The sequence below is a fragment of the Chenopodium album genome, chromosome 1 (assembly GCF_948465745.1).
Source record: "Chenopodium album chromosome 1, dcCheAlbu1.1, whole genome shotgun sequence".
Taxonomy (NCBI): domain Eukaryota; kingdom Viridiplantae; phylum Streptophyta; class Magnoliopsida; order Caryophyllales; family Amaranthaceae; genus Chenopodium; species Chenopodium album.
In genome coordinates, this window is record NC_137834.1 from 75,533,809 (window position 1) to 75,553,758 (window position 19,950).

Genomic DNA, 19,950 nt, shown 5'->3' on the forward strand with positions numbered 1-19,950 from the left:
TTATCTTATATAAGCGTGATGACAAGTACCAATTCCCTTTAAACATGCATAAAGGTGTGATCAAGCAATAAAAATAAATATCAAGCAACATAATAATAATCAATCAGGAATAATAATTATAATAATCATAAAATTATAATCATAATAATGATAATATCATCATAAATAAAACAATCATCATCAAAATAACAATAATAATATTCATAATCATCATAAATTATAACAATTATAATAAATATTATAATCATAAAATCATAATCATAGCAATCATAATTAATAATAATTATAATAATCATAACAATAATTATAATAATATTCATGTAAAAACATAATAAAAATAGCAAGATCCTAGGCATGATACTAACAAGATTAATAACAAATCCTAGCATGTCACTAAGCAAATAAAATCTTTAGCCCTAACATGATACTAACAATCATAAACATTAGGAAGAACATAGGAAGCATCGCAGGAATCATAATAAGCATATTTGATATTAAAAATACCCTAGACATGATACTAGGAATATCATAATAACAATTAAAACATGATGTCTACATCATAATATCAATTAATCAATTAAAGTACTTACTTCCACTACGTGAAAAAACGTAATTGGCACCGGTTCAAAACCCCACAATACCACCGGTTTTTAACCGGTGCCAATGTGGGGGGTGCCAATTACGAGCATGAAAAGCCACTGGTTCAAACCGGTGGCAAAAATAGTTTTTGGCACCGGTTAACCGGTGCCAAAAATAGCCCAAATATTTTTTTCCATTGTTTTTGGCACCGGTTAACAATGGAAAAAAATATTTGGGCTATATATATAATTTTTTTTTTTTTTTTTTTTTTTTTTTTTTGTCATTTTTTACTTAACAATTAAATCAAAAAAAAAAATCCAATTAAATCTGACGAATTTCAATCAATATAATACAAATTTTACAATATATAATAAAAAAAAATTACAATCAATTACAACATATAAATAAATAAATAAAATTTACATTATAAATAAAAAAAATTACAATATACTCGTAAATAAAAAAAAATTAGAATATAAAAAAAAAAACCCCTACACATCTAAATCAATATTCTTGAATCTTGATCCTTCAATTTAAGATCTAAATTGATGTACCTGCACCAATTAAAACAAATAAAAATAATATAAATAAGCTTCGAAAAACAAAAAAAAAACAGAAATTCAATCCAAAAAATTCAAACCCAGAAAAAAAAAAAACAAACCAGAAATTCAAATGTATGACAATCGAATTGAAACCCAGAAAAAAATAATAAACCAGAAATCGGAAAAAAAAAAATCAAAATGAAATCCAGAAAAAAAATCAAAATGAAACCCAGAAAAAAAAAATCAACCCAGAAAAAAATTCAACCTCGAAATTGAAATTGAAAAAAAAACACATGCAATAAACCCAGAAAATCCAACCTCGAAATCGAAATTGAAAAAAAAAAAATTAACCCAGAAAAAATATAACCCCAGACATCGAAAAAAAAATAAACCCAGAAAAATTGAAAAATTAAAACGAATTAAGTTCCAAAATCAAACACATGCAAGAACCCATAAAATCGATTTAAATCCAGAAAATCGAAAACAAAAAACATGCAATAAACCCAGAAAATAGAAATCAGAAATCGAAATCCAGACATCGAAATCGAAAAAAAAACACATGCAATAAACCCAGAAAATCGAAATCCGAAAATCGATTCAAATCAATTAATGAAACCTAGAGAAAATTCGAATTAAAATCCAAAATCAAACCCAAAAAAACACCCAATAAACACAAACCCAGAAAAATCGAAAAATTAAACCCAAAAAATCAAACCCATCTTGATTAGATTCGTTGTTGTTCGTGGTCTTGAGTATTGGACTTGGTGGTGGTGTTGGTGGTCGTCTTCGGTGGTGTTTAGGTGAACAAGGGGGTTTTTTTTAGGGAGAGGAGAGAGGAGAGAGAAGAGAGAGAGAGGAGAGGAGAGGAGAGAGAAGAGAGGAGGCTAGAGGAGATCAGGAGAGAGAAGAGAGGAGGGAGGCCGAGTATGAGGGAGGGTAGGGTTTAGGGGAATATATAAGGGTATTTTTTTTAAAAAAAAAAAAAAGGTTTTTGGCACCGGTTTGGTTCAAACCGGTGCCAAAAACCTCTTCTAAAAAACCCGCCTACTTTAACCCATGTTTTTGCCACCGGTTTTGAAGAACCGGTGCCATTAAGGCGGTGCCATTCTACTTTTTTCACCTAGTGTTCGATGCCTCGTACCTCTTTCTAATAACAAAATACACACGTTAGTAACTTCAAGGAAAATAATAAAACAAACAATTAAATTAAATAATTGAAAGAGAGATTTGGGACCAAACCCTCAGAAATTAAAACCTTTCACGTCTAGGGCGAAGGCAACTTCGAATATGGCTAGGTGTTTCTAAGTCTTGTGAATGCGGAATTTTGTATGAGAAAACCAAGTTTAGGAAAGGTGAATGAGGGAGATGAATGAAAACTGATTGAAGGTGAATAACTTGCGAATGAGGAGAATTGGTGATGAATGGTAGATGTAGATGATGAATGAAAACGGAATTTTTAATACGATATTTATAGAGAAAATCAGCCAAAAAAGATAAATTAACAAAACAGAGTCTGACGCTCCAGAAACAGAGCTGGCGCCAACCCTGGCTAGCCGGCGCCAGGCACCAGCCTTAGCGCCAGGCGCCAATGGCTAGCGCCAGGCGCCAATGGCTAGCGCCAGGCGCCAAGCCTGGTTCCAGGCGCCAAGGCCTGGGGTTGGACGCCAGGCTCGATTTTAACGCGTTTTCGAAAATCCAATAAGTTTACCGTACTGGAAGATAAAATAATATAATTTCTTCGAAAATCCTATTTGATTTTGATTAAAACTCTGAAAAGTCAACAAAGTCAACTTATCAATGCTAATTGAATTAGGAATGAAAAGAACCTTCTAGAAGATTCTAGAAGACTAAAACCATTCCTAATTGCATTAGGAATGATAAATCATATTAGGCCCTCCCCTAGATCATTGGGCCGTACATAAAGCTCAAATCGGGCCCAGTTTAGTAAATTGGCCATAATTTCCTCAATATTCATCGGAATTGGGCTTATAATATATCGTTGGAAAGGTCTTTGTAAGCCCCATCCAACTACACCACTATTGGACCCATATCATGGACCAACCAAACTGGATTGACTGTTTTTCTTAAAATAAAGTTTTCAAAAACAGAGAGAAGAGAAAAGAAATAAAAACTTTCCGCAACACTAGACCTTTCCACACTTTCATTTCATTTGATTATGATTCGACGCGAAAGGTACTCATCACTGGGTTTGGTTTTGGGGAGACACAAATGGGTGTCTACAGTTACGAAATTCATTGCATCATGCGTGACAATGTGCTGGGTTTTATTTAACTAAGGGTTGAATTCATCAATCTTTCCATGTGGGATCTTTTTGTGAAAAATTCCCACATTGAAAGATGAGTGGAATTCATAAGGAAGCTTTCCTTATAAATAGCTAAGGCATGGCATGGGATTGTTCACTTGAGTAAGAGTTGGATAAGGCATCACTAGTAGTGAAAATCTTTGAACTCAAGAGTTGAAAAAGGCATCACCATTGTGAAAACCTTTGAACTCAATTACTCGGGTTTTGGTTGGGCCTTGCTAACTCTAAGGCATTGGACCTAGTCGGTGTTCGAGTTGTGGGTGGATCATCGTTGGAGGCCTTCGTATTATCGAGTCTAGCTTTCAAGTAAGAGCCCTAGTGGTCGGGCGAAGGACGCTTCAAAGTTAATTTTATTATCTTAATCTTGTCATTAAGTTAATTATGTTTATGGTTATTTTATTAATTGCGAGTGCAGTCTTGTTTTTGGGTTTGTTTCCGGCGGTGAGTCGGACTCACCAAACCCCAACACTATGAGTTGGTCTTGCCAGCTGAGGGTGCCAAGTTATCTGCTCCTCCTGCTGGCCTGGTCACATTGCAGTTTTTGCTTCCCAGCTAGACTTGGGCTTTAGGTTTCCTCTTGACCCTACCCTGGATAAGGTATTTCGTGTTTTCAATCTTTTTATGGCTTTGTTGCACCCTGCCTCTTTGTACACTTTGATATGCTTGTTATGGTTTCTATGGTTTTAGAGATATCCTGAGTCTCTTCACCTGTTTAAGTCTTTGATGAGCCTAAAAAGGTCTTCTTCTAGCTCTGAGTTTGGGTGGTACTATGTGGCTCCCAAGGAGGGTAGGGTTTTGTCTTACCCAAAGCTTGGTCGTTTAGGGAGTGGACTGACAAGTTCTTCTGGGTTAAAGTACCATCCTCTATTGATGTGCCACGTAACTTTCAAGAAATCCGCACTAATACGGCGGGGGTTACTGTTTCTCCCTCTAAACCTGCTCGTGAGACTAAGGCTTTTGATGCCTTGCAGGGAGCAGGCACAGGTGATGCAAAGTTTCCTAATATCTGGTTGCCCAACTCTCTGTACATTGTAGGCAACAAGCAGCTCTCTGACATGCGATTGTGCTCTACTCATCAGTATGGTAAGTATTGCTTTTCCTTTTTGAATATTTTCTAAGTGTTTTTCTCCTTTTTAATTTCGTCTGCGCTGCGCGCTTATACTTTTTTTCCTTCCCCTTTTTCTTCTGTTGTCTGGTTTTTAGGTTATGATAAGCTAGATAGGCGCATTCTTGGGCTGGCTGATAATTGGAGGGACCCTCTCACTGCCACTCCTGATAACCCTCCAGAGCTATTTGAGACTCTTGAGGTCTATGCTGGCTCTTTGAAGAAGGAGGTACGCTTGGCTCCCGCTGAGTTGAGGGCTGTCTTTGGCACTATGACTGCTGCTGATCGCACAGGGTCCAACCGTGCTAAGGCTGAGCCTTCCTCTTCTACTATTAGGAGCCGGCGAGAGACTCGGCCTGCACTTAGGGAAATTGCTTCAGAATCTGAGGCGTTAGTGGCACAGGATGCTTCTCTTGAGAAGCAACCTACTGCGGCTTTCGGCCAGGTGGCATCTCGGACCTCTGTGGCAAATGAGCCACAGAATCAAGCTTTTGATGATTCACAAAATAATGCTGATGATTTAGCTGATAGTGTTCTCAAGTTCCCCTTAAGGGAGTTGAGACTACTACTGTGGTGGGTGGGAACCCATAATTTCTGCTGAGCATGTTTCGCTCTCTTCTTCTGGCCTCAACGCTAATGTTGCGGCCAAGGACGTTATTGCCCCTCTGTCACTACTTTCGAGTTTCAGCTTCTAGATGAAACTATTTTGGAGCTACCTAAGATTCCACCTCGCCCTTCTGGGTTACGAGGTCGCCTACAAAGTGCTAGCAGGGACGGTCAATCTCAACCTAAGAGTACTTACAAGCAGGATCAGCCAGTTATAGATTTAGAGGATGATCCTAGACCTCACCCACGGCTGATGCTGATCAGCCCGCCGCTAAGAAGGCTCGAACTTCCTCTACCCTTGGTCCTTTTTCTTCTCACTCTGCCAACACTGGGCTTCTATGTAAGAATGCTAGTAGATAGGGAGGCCGACACTCAGAATTCCAGCGAACTTAATCGTTTCGTTCATCAGTTCTTGGGTGATGCTTTTGAGAATTCGCTTTCTGCAACCTCACTCTCTACTAGAGGTACCTTCCGTCCTACTGGTCCCATTGAGTTCTTTGAAGTTTCTATTGGTGCTACGCTCCAGTCCCTGTTGTGCCCTGCTGGAGCTGAGAATGATCCTTTCCATCCTTTAATGAATGTCAAGGCTGATGAGTTTTTGTTTGTGGACAACCCTCAAAATGGTGGCACTTTGGGATACCGTCTTACTCAGTGAGTTCGTCTCCCTGCTGATTCTACCAGTAGCTCAGTCAGTCTCCCTGTGGCCACTACGTGCCATGATCTGCAGAAGGTCAACCGTTGTTCTTAACCTTTCTTTTTTAGCTTTGGCTTCCTTTTCCTGCTTATTCTCTTATTTGTGTCTTAGCTTATTTTTTGCACTTTTTGGTTTTTATCTTAGCTTATTTTCGTCTCTTTGCTTGTTTGCAGCTCGTCAAGTTTGTTGGTGACCTGTCTAATGCCTTGCTTACGGTGGAGAAGGAGTATCAGAACCAAAGTCTGGTCCTTACTCAAAAGGATAAGGAGATTCAGCAGGCTCGTTCTAAGAGAGGTGCAATGGCTGGTGAAGTGACTCCGCTGAGAGAGAGGGCGGATGCCCTGCAGCTCCAGCTAAGAGAAATTTAACTTACCAAGACCAAGCTGACGGAGTGCGAGGAGCAGTTGGGGACCTCTCAGGCCAGAGTGTAAGCGTTGGAGGCGAAGATGGCTTATCTGCGAGCTGGACAAGTGACTAAGCTTGAGGCTACTAGGAAGGAGGCACTTAGGTCTTTTGTGATTTCTCCTGCTTTTGCCGAGCTGCTTGCTGATCACCACGATGGAGGCTGGGAGGTCATGGCCCGCTGCGTGAGTGGTATTTATGGTGAGGAGCAGCAGGCTCGTTTTAATGCCTTCTGGGCAAGGATTGAGGCAGTTGGGGAGGCTAGCCTGTTTGATTTGCCAACTACTCATCCTCGCGTTGATAACTTCAGAGTTCCTAACCATGTCTTGCTGAATCTTGAGGTGCCTTTATGCACCGATATTGCTGCTGCAATTAGGGTGGAGACTTTGGCTAATGAGCAATAAAGGTTTTGGCGGTTGTCTCCTCCTTACTCCAGCGGTTCATCGGAGTTTCCTTCCCCTAGGTCTATGGTCACTAGGTAGCTTTTGTGATTATCTTTGGGGTGTATAGCCGCCAAAGATTGTATTTTCTGTGTGCTTGTCTTATAACATTTTATTGTCTGACTGCTGGGCTTGTCTAGCTTAACTTTGGATTCTGTATTCCTTTAGTTAACTTGCTGAATGTTTCCTTGTCCTGGTGGACGGGGGTTCATATTTATGGATATTGTAGTTTTCCTGCTGAATGATTACTTTGTCTTAGTGGGTAGAGGTCTAGTTGTTTAGTGCATGCACTTGATAACTTTCTTTTTATTTTGCTGACTGCTTGTCTCCCTGCTTGCGTATTTGCTGGGACATGCCGCTGATCCATGGTGTAGCAGCACCTAAACCTTAGTTTAGCGGCCCCCTTGTCGTTCCTGGTGAAGCCTCGTAGGTTAGGCTTTTTTCTGTTGCTCTTATTCGAATTGTCTTTTTGTCCTAGCTTCCTGATTTGGCTGCATGAGGCTTTCTCGTTTCTCAACCTTTTTACTGCACTTAATGGGGATTTTTTGTGTTACATGTCTTTTGTTTTCTTTTGTTTGCTATGACTTATTCATGTCATTCAGCTTTTTGGTTGCTCGCTTTTATGCCATTTAGCTTGTTTTGCTGTGACTTGCCTATGTCGTTCAGCTTGTTTTGCTGCGAATTATTTTTGTCGCTAAGCTTGTTACGCTGCGACTTATTATTTTATGCCTCCTACTTATTTTTTTAAGGGCTTATCAGTTGTCCTCTGCTTCTCCTCCCCGCAAAAGAGGTGAGCTGGGTGGGACTAAGAGAACCTTATTGGTGCCCGCTCAGCCCATCTTTTTGCATTTCATTCATCCTTCCCTCCCCAAGTTGAACGTGTCAGGCCTCTCCCCTAGGCGTCCCCAAGGTGGTGTCATGTTTTACTTTGAGCAGGCAAGTTGAACTTTAGGGAAGGGTACTCTCCTTTGCTTTGCACCATCTCACAGTGCTTTATGCTTTTCCCATTTGTATGGCTTTTTCTACATGTTAGTGTAGGATGCTAAAGCATATAATATTTAATCAAGTTTTTGCAATATACTCCTCACACGGAGGCTTGTATTTCATTTAATTTAAATGGCTTGAACTGCCTTGATTAACATGATATGGGCTCAAAAAGATTCTTGCATAACTAAAGTAAAACTTTCCAATTTCTACTCAGCTACTTGCTTTCTTAAACAAAGTATTCTTTTAACACATCAGCATTAAAACTATTCCTTAAGACCTGACCTTCTTAATCTGCGAGGAGGAAAGCGTCTGGTCCCACCTGCTCATGAATGATGAAAGGGCCTTCCCACACTAGTAGAATAAACGTAATGGCAAGCGGTTTAATCCCCTTAATGGCAAGCGGTTTTGAACCGCATGGGCTTAGGGGGCTTGCCATTAGCCATTTAAATAGCAAGCGGTTCAGAACAGCTTGCCATTACTAGAGAAAGGGCAGCGGTTTTGGCGCCAAACCGCTGCCCATTATAGGTATAAAAATTAAAAATATATATAAATATTTTTTTTAATTTTTTCACATAAATTGATACACAAACATTAAGCATATGAAAAAACATAAATATTTTCATTTATAAATTATTCTAATATTACATTTTCTGCTTTTCATAAAAACAAAAAAAAATACAATAAATTTCACCCACCACCACCACCCCCCACCCAAACCACAACCCCCACCCACCAGACCCCCCACCCAAACCACGACCCCCACCCACCAAAACCAGATCCCCACCCACCAAAACCCTCACTGAAACCACAACCCCACCCACCACGACCAAACCCTCACCCACCTGACCCCCACCTGACCCCCACCTACTAAAACCCTCACCGAAACCATGACCCCCACCCACGACCCTAACCCAAACCACAACCCCCACCCATCACGACCAGACCCCCACCCAAACCACGACTGTAACACCCTAGAAATTCCTTTATTTTAAAATACCTGTTTTACCCTGTATAAAACTTTAAATAGGAATATCTAAGACATTACCGCCACCGTGGAAACGGTTAAGGCAAATATCAAAGATACACAGCGGAAGACTAATTTTAAAAACCTTTCCAAAACAAACCAGCTTGAAAAGCTAACCAAACGAAAGTAAAGTTAAAACCAAAATGAGCGAAGTAAAATGAAAATCAACCTACAACTTGGAACCATTAAAGGCCCTTATTAAAAACCAAACCAAATTCAAAACTTGTTGTTAGCTCCACATATAAATATTAGCATAAATAATTAAAGCAGAAGCATATTGTAACTAATATAAACTAGCATGATTTGCTCTTCACTCGTGCCCCATCATGAATATGCCTCAATACCAGAAAAGCTCATCTCTACTTGTCTCCACTACTCTCCATTAAAAATGGGTCATCATAGGTCCAAGATAAAGACATGGACAAAACACACAAACACACATAATCAGCAAAGCTGAATACATAAGCGTAATTAAACACACTATCATGCTTTCACTTATCAACACACACTTACCTAAATGCACCTGTGAACAAGCACACACAACATTCAACAAGACTTTTAACTAGACAATAAATAATTTATTTAGCGTTGATTACGCATCGAACGGGTTTCCTCCTACTAACCTCCCCCAAATAAATTGAGGTTAACTGACACGGGAGCTAACCGTGCCAGCGACAAAACCACTCAAAGATGGCGGAATTCCTGCGCATAATAATAAATAAAAAGGAATGTACAGCGTCCTGTACTGCATTAGAAGTTATGGTTAAATGTAAAACCCCATAACTCCCCCCATTGTTCTTACTCAAGGTATATACGTTCCAAGAGTTTTGGTGCGTAATCTCTTTCACTTTACGTTATTTACCTTTTATTGGACTTGGTGATGACTCTCAAAGCATCATAAAACAATCAACAATAATTATCCAATCAACCAAACATACCAAATTAATTCTTGAACACTTAGTGACCACATATTATTTAATGTTGAACCCTTTTTAATTCTACCTCAGTGTCAAAGACACCTTAAACGCATAATGCGCCAAAAATCCTATCCCTCGGTGTTAAAAACACCTTAACTGCACAAAGGCACCAACATACAATTTATTTCTTGTGTACATAGACACTTATATAGCTCCTTCCTCATGCTTAAAGCATCAATAAAAACTATTTGAACCATAATAAAATTCCTTTTCAATATTCCAAACATAATTAAACATGTAGTTTAATTAATCATGCCTTCTAACATGCCATAAATAAAAATGTGGTTCAAACACAACATGCCCAAAATATAATTTTCCAATCCATAACCATCACAAATAATTCATGCTTCACAATTCAATCACAAACACCATAAATTCACAATTCCATACATAAACCTTAGCATGATACTACTTGTAATTGATTGAAATCAAACCTAGCATGATTCTGCATCATCAAAATATGCTAAGTACGCGTACGTACCTCAATTAAGCCTTTAAAGTAGCCGATTACACTACAATAATTCCCGAATCAAGTCTCCTACATAAAGGGACAATAATACTATATTAATTACCCTTGTATACACAATTTTCAGCAACTTAACTTCACTTTAGACTACATAAATAATCTGAAAATTATAGTAAAATCCTTAATTAAACTCTTCGTTTATGGGTAATTAAACCCTTTTCATAAAACCATCAAAAGTAGTACTTTGGGCAAAATTCCAACATTATAGTTTAATTAAAAACTCATAAAAACTCCATAAAGATTCAATCTTTAAGCTTGATTAACACTTCCAATCAATGGGTATATAAAACCCCCAAATTAATTGCAAGTTAGAGCCTTAAAGTCAATACTTTAATAATAAAAACCCTAGCTTTTAATACTTTATAAAATCTGAAAATTAAACACTTTATAATCTAAAATTTACAACCTTTAATCATCAAAACACAATTGTAGAACATACTAATCATGTTTAAACAATTAAAATCAAAACCCCAAAGTATATATTATAGGAATAATTATTAAAACAAAATAAAAGAGGAGAGAGAAGGGAAGAACCACCGTGGGTGGTGGCCGGCCAGCTGGGCGGCTGTTGGCCGGCAGCGTCGTGGCAGACCGGCGGTGGGGTTGGCGGGCAGCAGTGGCAACCGGTGTTGTTGGGAGTGGTAGCAAATTGGAATTCATGAATTCCCACGTGAAAGAACAAGCAAAAGAAAGGAAAAAAAATACGAAAAGAAAGAAGAGAAAAGGAAAAAGGAAAAAGAATAAGAAAAGGGAAATAAGAGGAGAAATAATTACCTTGACCAATTGACTTTTTATGTGGGAAATTTTGGGGATAAATGGAGTATTTATAGTATAGAGTAGGTTAGGGTAGGTTTGGGCTTCATAAAAATAATGGACTTAAATGATGAAGTAGGTGGCCCAAAAGTAAAAATAGGATGATTGGGTTCATAATAAAGATGGGCTACGTTTGGATTAAATACTTATTGACCCAAATATAAATACTTGCTTTATTTATAATCCAATAATTAAAATAGTTTGACCAAAAATATTTTATAATTAAATAAATAATTTATAGAATACATTAAAAATACGGGGTATTACAACGACCCCCTCCCACCACGTCCCCCACCAAAAATAAAATTAAAATCAAAATTAAAACTAAAATCGAAATTTAAAAAAAAAAAAAAAAAAAAACCTTAGACCCACCTTAAAAAAAACCATCTAACCCATCACGACCTTCACCCAAACTAGATCTGTTGCCATGAAAACACCGATTTGGGCTTGAAATTATGGTTTTAAAGGTCAAATTAGACCATAAAAACTCTAGATCTAGAGTTTTCATGGTCGAATTTGACCTAAAAGACTTGAACACCCACACGCATGCACGAATTTTCTCGAAATTGTTCTCGAAATTTGCTCGAAATTGTCCTCAAAATCTACTCAAAATTTTACTTGGGGTTTTGGTTGAATTTGCTCGAAATTATTTGGTTTTGGTTCGAATTTGTGGAGATGAGAAAGAACAAAGATAAAGAGAAAGTGAAAAAAGAAAGGAGCGAAGGGAAGAGAAGAGGAGAGAGAGGGAAAACGAGAGTATAGAAAGAGGAGAGAGAGAGCAGCGAAAATGAAAGAGGAGAGAGAGAGAGAGAGCTGAGTAAAAAAAGAGGAGAGAGAGAGAAATAAAGGGAGGGGTAGGCGGATCAGATTTTAGGTTTTTTTAAATGGCAAGCGGTTTGGGGTTGAACCACTTGCCAATATATCTAATGGCAAGCGGTTCAACCCCAAGCCGCTTGTCATTATATATATTGGCAAGCGGTTCACGCCAAAATCGCTTGCCATTCAATATTAGAGGTTTTTTTTAAAAAAAATTGGGTAAATGGCAAGCGGATTTTTAAAACCACTTGCCATTTGGGGCTTCCCATCAAGTATTCTACTAGTGCCAGTTGGCTGAAAACTTTCCGTGATGGTTTTCTCTCCCAAGTGTTGCAGTCCTTCTGAGAACCAGGTCTTTGGGTAACAAATCTCGATGCTTGACTCTTTTGTTGAAAGCCTTGGAAATTCTGCTCTTTTGGGCTGCTAGCTTGAGAGCTGCTTTTAGCCTCATCTCTGGCAAGAAGTCTAGCTCCTCCAACATGCGTCTTTCATTTCCTTGCTGCTTGTAGTGCTGGATCCTCAGACTGGGGATTTGTACTTCCATTGGAACTATTGCGTCTGCCCCATAGGCCAGGGTGAAAAGGCTTCTGCCAGTGGATTCTTTCTCGGTTGTCCTGTTTGCCAATAATACCTCCGGGACCTAGTCATCCCAGAGGCCTTTGTGCCCATAATACCTTTGTGCTCTTCTAGTTTCTTTTGCATGGCCGTTAGTATCAACTTGTTTGCTGCTTCTGCTTGTCCATTGCTCTGCGGGTGGCAGACTAAGGCACTTGCATATGTGGTGCCCATTTCCTCCAAGTAGTCTTGGTGTTATAGTCAAATTGGCACCCATGATAAAGACTATGCACTGCAATACCCCGAACCTTGTTATGATGTTCTTCCATATGAACGTTCTAACTTGAACAACTTTTATGTACTTGGTAGGCTCAACTTCGATCCACTTGGTTAAATAGTCTACTACCACTATGAGATATTTCCTGCCCGCTAACCCAGTGGTGAAGGGTCCCAATATGTCCTTTCCCCACTAAGCAAACAGGATTGGGCTGAGAATCGGAGTCAGATTGTTTGTTGGCTTGTTTATGACTAGGGCATACATTTGGCACTTTTCGCATTTTTTGACATATGCCAATGCATCCTGTGTTAGAGTTGGCCAGTACGCTCCCCTTCTGAGCAATTCCCCTCCCAAGGCCTTTCCACTAATGTGGTTGGCACATATTTATGAGTGTGCTTCTTCCATGATCTTCTCTTGCTCCCACTCTGAGATACACCTTAGCAGTGGTTTTGAGAAGCCTTTCTTGTTGAGCTCTCCGTTCATTACCACATACCAGTTGGCATCCTTCTTGACTTTCTTGGCTTGCACCGCGTCATCTAGCAGCGAGCCATGAATCTTGTAGGTTAGTATGTCTATGAACCATGCTCGCTGCTGTCCAATGCAGTTCACCTGCTCGTTTTCTGCAATGTTGCTCTCCTAAAGGACTTTTACCATGACTGTCCTTGTGAGGCTCTACAGGGTGGAACTAGCTTATTTTGATAATCCATCAGCTTGGGAATTTTCCTCTCCAGGGACCAAGTCTATCTGAAAATGCATTAGCTGAGCCACTAACTCTTTCACCTTGGTTGTATTTCTCAGCATTGTGGGCTTTCTAGCCTCATACTCCCTCTTCAGATGGCTGGCGACCAATTGAGAGTCAGTCTGCAAGTGCACTTTTCTGGCTCCCGATGCGATGCTCATTCTCAGGCCTGCCAAAGTTGCTTCAAACTCTACCTCGTTGTTTAACGCCTTAAATTTGAACTTGATGGCGTTCTCAAATATATTTCCCTCTGGCGATGTTATTATGATTCCTGCTCTACTTCCTGTTTGGGCTAAAGATCCATCCACTGCCACTTTCTAGATTCCAATTTTATCCTCTTTCTCCTCGTAAGAGGCTTCTACTCTGAAGTCTAGTAGGGCTTGAGCTTTGATGGTTGTCCTAGATTTGACCTCAAATTCATATTCATAGAGCTCTATGGCCCATTTTAGGAGCATACTTGAAGCGTCCATTTTTTGTAAGGCTTTCTCCAGTGGGTGATTTGTGAGGATTTAAGTTATGTGCGCGTCAAAATAAGGTTTTAGCTTTCTTGTTGTCGTTACCACCGTGAAGGCTAGCTTCTTTACCAGCGGGTATCTCTACTCAGCCTCAGTCAGCACGTGGCTCACAAAGTACACTAGCCTCTGCTGTTTGTCTTTCGACCAGGAGAACTGATGCAATTGTTTAAATTGAGGCAGAGTTATGCAGCTGTAGTTTTTTACTTAGCTCCGGGATGATCATGGTTGGGATCTTAGTCAGATGCTCCTTAATCCCCTCAAAAGCTTCTTTTTCCGCTGCTCCCCACTTGAACTCCTTGTTCCCTTTTAACAGCTGGTAGAATGGTAGGGCTTTATCGGCTGACTTGCTGATGAACCAGGTCAGTGCTGCCATTCTTCCTGTTAGTCGCATGATGTCTTTAGTGCACTTGGACTCTAGGAGGCTTAAGAATGCTTCCATGTTTTTCGGGTTGGCATCAATTCCCCTCTCACTAACCAGGAAGCCTAGGAACTTCCTAAAGCTTACCCCAAAAACACATTTCTTTGGGTTGAGCTTGATATTATACTTGTTCAGGGTGGAAAATGTTTCTTCCAAGTCCATGACATGCCTTGCCTGTGTGAGTCGTCAACGTATACTTCAACATTCCTACCCTTCTGGTGCATGAACACCCTATCCATTGTCTTCTGAAAAGTAGCCCATCATTCTTAAGCCTGAAGGGAATAGCTATGTAATTGTACACTCCCCCTTCGGTGATGAATGCGGTCTTCTGCCTGTCTGGCCTGTGCAGGTTGATTTGATGATACCTAGATAAGGCATCGTGAAGCTTAGTGATATGTCCAATTTATATAGTGTTTTACCCCCGTCCCATGGTCATAATTAGTGGTGTTTTTGGCTCTTTAGGTCCACTTTTATTACTAATTTGTGTTTTCTAGTGTTTTTGTAGTTTTGCTTGAGTTTTGTAGGAAATTGCACACTTGGAGCGTTTTTCGGGTTTTTCACAAAGCAACTACGAGCATTAGGAGGACACGACCATCCTTGAAGCCCAGGACTGGTGAGAGCCGGTGATTAAGGGCTCGGTACGTGATACCGGGGCAATTGGATCGAGTAATCAAGACCCGAAGAGGAAATCCGGATTGGGCCGAGGAATCGAGCCCAATCGAAATCCAAACCTCGAAGAAGAAGCCAGGCCCGATCGGGCAAGCATACGCCCGATCGGGCAAGCATACGCCTGATCGGGCGGGCGTGCGCAAAGCAGCATCAAGAGAAAAGGCGCGCCCGATCGGGTGAGCGTAGGCTCGATCGGGCGCAGCACACCAGCAAGGGCGTAGAAAAAAAGGCGGGCCTAATCGGGTGGCCCTTCGCCCGATCGGGTGCGTGTTTTTTAGGGACCTGATTAGTTTTCGTTTAAGTTTTTGTTTTAGGGATGTTTAAGTACGATTTTTGTACGTAATTTTGATTACCTTCTCTTTTAGATTTTCTCTCTCTACTTAGAATATTTTCTCTCTCTTAAACTCTCTCAACATTGTTCTTAATTACATTCATTAATCAAGATTTCTTTTGGTAACAATTTCTTCTCTTTTTATTTCAGTTATTTTATTTAATTCTTTCATTATGTCTTGCTTTATTGATTTGATTAGTTTAGATTTAATTATGCTTGAGTAGTTTTGTTTCTAGGGTTTATGGGGATCTAATAAATAATATGAATGGGTAAATTTGTGATTGTTGATTATCAATGCTTGATTAATTTCCTATTGATTGATTTAATGCTATGCAATTAGGTTTGGCCAGATTTAATTGTATGAGTTTAGCAATATTAATTCGAGATTCGACAGATGAGAATTGATGTTTAGGCTTAGTTTCAATAGGCGGACTAATTTATAAATGGTAAAGTCGAGATTCGACAGATGAGATTTAATACCGGTAAATTAACTCTGTGATTATAATACGTAGCGAAAGCCCTTTATAATCTAATTAATTGATGCTTGATGATTGCTTATTATGATTTGCCCTGGAATATTGTTTATTAGTGAACTTTTGCCCTAGGTTTCCCTTTATTGATTTATACCTTTTTACTCCTTTCCTGCTCGTACTTTTAGTATTTAATTACCTTTTTACAATAAATTGTTACTTGATAATTTAAATTGCATTTAATTAATTAGGAGTAAATTGACTTGTTTCCCTGTGGTTCGACCCTTCTTCCCTATCTACATAGCTAGTGGATTTAGGTTTATTTTTTATTAGATGAATACGACTTGAGCCTGTCACTTAGCAGGGCATGGCCGCTGGTTGAGTCTACCAGCTGGTCGATTCGTGGCAGTGGGTAACAATCCTTTAGACATGCTTTGTTGAGATCTGTGAAATCAACGCACATCCTCAATTGGTCGTTTACCTTTTTTACCATGACCACATTGGCCAGCCACTCCGGGTAATCACAAGGTTCTATGAACCCTACTTCCAGAAGCTTATCCACCTCTTCCTGGACTGCTTGATTTTTCTCCGTGGAGAAGCTTCTTTTCTTCTGCCTAACCGGCTTGATGTCCTCTTTCACATTTATCCTGTGAACCATGACTGCGGGGTCAATTCCTGGCATCTCATCTGCTGAGAATACGAAGATGTCTTTGTTCTTCCTCAGCAACTCTATGAGGTGTACTCCTACTCCAGGGTCGATGTCTTTTCCAATTTTTACTGTCCTTGAATTGTCGCCTTTTGTTAGCTCAACAGTTATATGCTCCCCGCTGGGAAGTGGTCTAGCTATTTCTTCTTTTGCGGGCTTGAAGTTTTCCATAGCTAACTTATGCTTATCTTTCTCCCTGTGATACTCTTCTCGCTTCCTCTTCCTTGATTTCCTTTCAGCATGCTTAGTGGACCTTGGCTCTGAGCCTGGCTACTGCTTGGTCCTAGCAGGCTATTTTAGGGCTGTTATGTAACATTGTTGAGTTGTTTTCTAACTTCCCCTGATTTTTGCTGACCTCCCTTTATTGGTCGTGTATGCCATGGCAAGGTGGTAGGTGAAACCACCCCGCCTATCTTGTGGATGAGCGGTCTTCCCATGATCACATTGTAAGGTGATGGAGAGTCTATCACCAAGAATTCTGCTCGGACATCACGTCTCCTTGACCTTTCTCCCACCCGAATTGAAATTTCGGTTATACCCTCAAGGATCATCCTAGACCCATTAAACCCGGTGACCTCATATAACGCGCTGATGTATATGATGTTGGTTGAGCTGCCACCATCTATCAGTACTCTATCCACCTCCAAATTTGTGATTCTCATTGTTATTACAAGTGGGTCGTCATGAGGGTAGATTATGCCCTCTTGGTCATATTCATCTAATGTAGCTCGTGGCTACGGGGTAAGAGGCGGCCACCGGCGCTTCTTATTGTAATTGATCTGGTGTATCATTGCTTTCAAGTCAGCCCGTGCTTTATTCACGGTCCCACCATGCACTGGTCCCCCATTGATTACATATACTCCACCCTCTAGCTTGTTGTTTCGGTCTCTACCCTCAGCTTGACCTCGGTGACTTCCTCTACGGTCATGGCCAGACCTATATCTTCTTCTCTTCTCCTGGAAGGTTCAGAGTGTTGCTTGAATTAATTCAGATATCCTCTTTGGGCTAAGTCCCTCTATGTTGTCTTTTAAGTGGGTGCATTCATCAGCGGTATGGCTGTGGTCCTTGTCGAAATCACACCACTTACTTGGGTCGTGATTTCTCTTCACCATCCTAGGAGGACTCTGCTATTTGTTATTAGCTTTGATCACGCTGAAAATATGAGATCTCAAATGAGTGAGTAGGGTGTAGTGGTCAAACCACCCTAGTCTGCCTCCTCGTTTCTGATCCGACCTTCTCACCTCGACCACTCTGTCTGCATCCCTCCGACCTTGCTCAGCTCTGTAGGGTTGATCCACCTCGGTTGTATTCTCAACCCGGGTGAGTTCTGCCCGCTTAACTGGCTCGATAGGTGCTTTCCTGCTCAGCATTGCCCTATCCGTTTCATCTGCTTTTATGAACTCGTGCGCTTTTCCCACCGCTTCAGCCAGTGTTTTGAGACTCTTCCGCCCCATATAGGCTCTAAATGGTGAGCCTGGTAACAAACCGCTCTACATTGCCGGCAGCGCTACCTCTTGGCTGATGTTCGGGATGGTTGTTGCTTCTTTGTTGAACCCGGTGATGAACTCTCTCAGAGGTTCATCTTTTCCGTGAACCAACGACATCAGCTCGGTGTTCATTTTGGTTTGATCTACCAAAGTGACAAAGTGCTCCATGAACATTCTCTTCAGCTGGTTATAAGAGTATACAGATCCTTTTGGAATGGCTCCGTACCACTCTGCTGCCAATTCTTCCAAGGTAGGAGGAAATGCCTTACAACATACTGAGTCCGTCATGATGTACAACACCATGTGGTTTTCAAATGCTGACACATGGTTCTTAGGTGTGGTGGTTCCATTGTACTTACAACTAGGCATTTTTATTTTCTCCATTGGCTCTTCCAGAATCTCCCTGGAAAATGGGGAATCATCTAGAATGACCTGAATTCGCGCTCGCTTCTTCCTGTCCAGACTTGGTCCTCGCTTAGAGGTCGGTGCCTTCTGCGAGCGACTCGTCTCTCCAGGCTGCCTCGTCTACACTTCATTCTCGGTTCAGATTCCGAGCTTCTAGTTCCAACACCTTCTTCCTCAGCTGGACTAGCTCTTTCTGCTCCGGGGTAAGAGTTTGGGTGTTGTCTTCTTTACCGTTGGCTATGCAGCTGTTGCTACTGGTGGCGAGCTCGTCCCCTTACCGAAATTGGTAAGGACCGCCGTCATTGCTGCCAACTGCTCCTTACTGCACTTAAAGAGGTTCTGTAGAATGGCTGGCATATTGCCGGGCTGCAATTTCTAAGTCACTGGTGTTAAGATGATGGGTTTGTTGTTCGTGCCTGTCAATGGCATTACGAACTTAAAAGAAGAAATGGATCCTATCGAATCAACTAGTTTCGTCGCCGCCTTAGTTGCAGCAGACGTTGATCCGGTGGGATTGGATTTTTATGAGATGGTTGATTTGGGTTTTTTTAGTTGATCCTTTTGGATCAGGAGTTACTGATGGTGTTTTTTGTGGTGTTTGGTTAGCGTCACTAGCCTTAGATACGGGTGTTTGCACAGCTTCCTCTTTGGCCATGGCATTTCATCAACTAGTCCCTTGCTCAGCTGGTGAACCTCAGGTTAGATGATCCTTCCCCTCCTTCTAGCGCCAATTGTTCCAGGTGTGGATCTAAGGGTTCTGCTGGCACGAGCTGGGTCCCGTTGATGACCTGCTCAAGGTAACACACGTGAACTGCCCTCGGGGGTAGCTCGAGGAACCCCCCTCCGATGCCTAAGTTAGAATGTGTTTAGAGAGAGAAAGTGTACTTAGTGAGATATAGGGAGTGTAATAACTTGTGTGTCTAACCTCTTTTTCGTTGTACTTTTCCCTCTATTTATAGGTGTACGATTTCCTTTGTGGAGAGTCTCACCTAGTTAGCCCTGCAGGCTGACTCTATCGGGCTGGTGAGCCCCTCTAGCTGTTCTTCCAGCGATGAGTACGCACCCTGGGGGCCAGATTATAGTTCAGCGGGAGCTACCCTATACAACTAGCCCCTTAAGAGGTGGTATGAGGTCGCTCATGCCGGCTCTAGCTTGTCTGTACGGTGAAGCCTTTCCGCCTGAGCCTAGTTGGGAGGAATAGCTCAGCAAGAGCTATCCCCATCACTAGTATTTGCATAATTATGGTCATGTCTTGAAGACGGAGGTTCTTGGAAGACGGAACCATGAAGTTACAAGAGTTGTCCCTTGAAGACTCAAAGGGTCATGCTAGTTGTCAAATGCATCTTTATTTATGTTTTTTGATATATATTTATGTTTATTTATATATATGAATTATATGTTAGATGCATATTTAGGATTTCGAATGTTGTGATGTTTAATTAAGTTCACTTAAATCAACCAACATAGAAACCTTAGGTCCCTAAGATATTGAGTAAAACTTTCCATTCCAAAACAACACTTATCGACCTATTGAGAGTAGTGAT

At 40.7% G+C, this 19,950-nt stretch overlaps 1 long non-coding RNA gene across 1 annotated transcript; it reads right to left on the minus strand.

The window, feature by feature from the left end:
- Positions 1-970: 970 nt before the first annotated feature.
- LOC145603243 (uncharacterized) lies at positions 971-2,038 on the minus strand. The gene is made up of 2 exons (XR_014104813.1): positions 1,800-2,038; positions 971-1,133 (listed from the first exon to the last, which is right to left on the minus strand). It is a non-coding gene; the product is annotated as an uncharacterized LOC145603243 (long non-coding RNA).
- Positions 2,039-19,950: the final 17,912 nt, after the last annotated feature.